Genomic DNA, 2,332 nt, shown 5'->3' with positions numbered 1-2,332 from the left:
TACGACTGACAAAGTGTGGCGAGTCCACGGTGAGCGCAGGAGATAAACTCCACCCCAGAGAGAGAGAGAGAGAGAGAGAGAGAGAGAGAGAGAGATGAACATGAATGCAGGTGTGTCACTCTCTCAGCTGCTGATTTCATCCAATTATCATCATTAAAAACCCAGCGATGCGCGCGTAAATGATAAATTATTACAGATAAAGTGACGTCACACACACTCGATTTTTTTTTTTTTAAGGAGAGTTATGGCTGCTTTCCTCTGAAATTATTCACACACCATAGGCCAAAAATTTGCACCTTTAGTATACAATTAACAAAGTCCTCTAAATGTTCCCATGGAGATGCGTTTTCTCCGTCACACGGGTGCGTAATTGCGCGTCTGTGCGTAAAAACGAGTCAGAATGCTTCATTCTGCAACAATAACTTTTAAAAATTGTTTATTTTAGGAAACACCAGCTGCTATGGTCGCAACAAATCCTGATTATTCATGCTCCAACTCGTTCTTACAAAAATAGATACAATGTTTACAGAAAACCTGATAAATTAGGTCAAAATAAATGTGCCGCACATTCTCAGTGTGACCCATATGAAATGGTTTTCACTAATCGGTGATGTTAATAATTATTACAATAATAACAAGCGTCTGTTTGCATTAAATGGTGCGTTATTTGCGTCACAATCTGAGCCACGAGGAGGAGGCAATGCATGCGTTATTCTTATCATGGATCATGTGATACAGATAACTCATACTTTGTAATCTTTACAAAAGTTGTGAGAATATGAAAAAGATAACACACACACACACACACACACACACACACACACACACACACACACACAACACACACACACACACACACACACACACACACACACACACACACACACACACATCTGATAATAAATAAATGTGTGTTAGTTATCTCTGTCACTCTTTTCAACATGATTCCTTTTCTGCTCACATTTATAATCGGATTAAAATCACCTGCACGGCCTCCTGATGCTGCTGTTATAGAATTAAACACGAGGAGCTGATTTACTGTAAGAGAAAAGAAAGGAAAAGGAGGAGGAGCCTGATGGCTTTTTCAGTGATGGAGAGTCAGCAACATGAATATATATAATAACATGTTTCATAAACATGTGTATATAGTTTATTTTTTAAAACGATAGATAGATAGATAGATAGATAGATAGATAGATAGATAGATAGATAGATAGATAGATAGATAGATAGATAGATAGATAGATTGTTTATGTTGTTTGTGAAAGTGAAAACTGGAAAGTCTGTGATTGTTTTTGATCTGAGGGTCATGTTTAGGTTTCTGTGTGTTTTTGGATGTTTTTCTACCTATTTGTGTAGTTTTGTGGTGTAATGTGTGTTCTTGGAGTGATTTTGAGTATTTTTATTGCTGTTTTGTGTTTGTGAAATAGTTTTTGTATATTTTGCCGCTCTTTAGTGTGTATTTTTAGTAATCTTGTGTGTTTTCGGAATAATTGGTGTAGTTTTGCTGCCTATTTTTTGTGATTTTTGTTGTTGAAATTTGTGATATTTTGAGATTAGAGTTATTTTTGTGTATTTTGATGTCATACTGTGATCTTGGACTCATCTCGTGTATCCTTTGCGTGTTTTATTGCGTCTTTTAGTTTATTTTGTTGTTGTTTTGTGTTTATCTGTTATTTTGTGTATATTTATAGTTGTCTTGTTTGTTTCTGGAGTCATATGGAGTCATTTTTCTGTCATTTGGGGGATTGTTGGAGTCACTTTGTGCATTTCTAGTGTGTTTTTTGATAATTTTGTTGTTGTTTTCTATTCTTCTGTTATTTTGTGTATATTTATAGTTGTCTTGTGTGTTTTTTAGGTAATTTCATGTAGTTTTTTTGTTATCTTTGGTGATTTTTGGAGTCAATTTCTGTATTTATGTCATATTTTGTTGTTGTTGTTTAGAGTTCATTTAGTTGTTTTAACATGTTTTTCGGAGTCGTTTTGTGTAGTTCCGTTGTTGTTTTGTGTATTTGTAGTCGTCTCAAGTGTTTTTGAAGTCATTTTGAGTCATTTTTGTGATTATTTTTCTGCCCAAAATTAGACCAGAAACCATAACAGTTACATAAATAATCATGAAACTTCTTATATCAATATTTATAAATGTTAAGAAGATACTTTTTGACTTTTATAGTTAATTGTAAAGAAAAATCAAAAGGAAAACTATTATTCCTTATTTGTACCACGTGACTTTGACATACTTTTTTTTCCCCTTCATGCATATTTCAGGTTTATGATATATTTATTTTTAGAGCGTTTATCAGTGAGAAATAAAAAAACAAACAAACAAACG

The sequence above is a fragment of the Gouania willdenowi genome, chromosome 17 (assembly GCF_900634775.1).
Source record: "Gouania willdenowi chromosome 17, fGouWil2.1, whole genome shotgun sequence".
Taxonomy (NCBI): Eukaryota; Metazoa; Chordata; class Actinopteri; order Blenniiformes; family Gobiesocidae; genus Gouania; species Gouania willdenowi.
Note: the sequence above shows the minus strand (reverse complement) of the source record.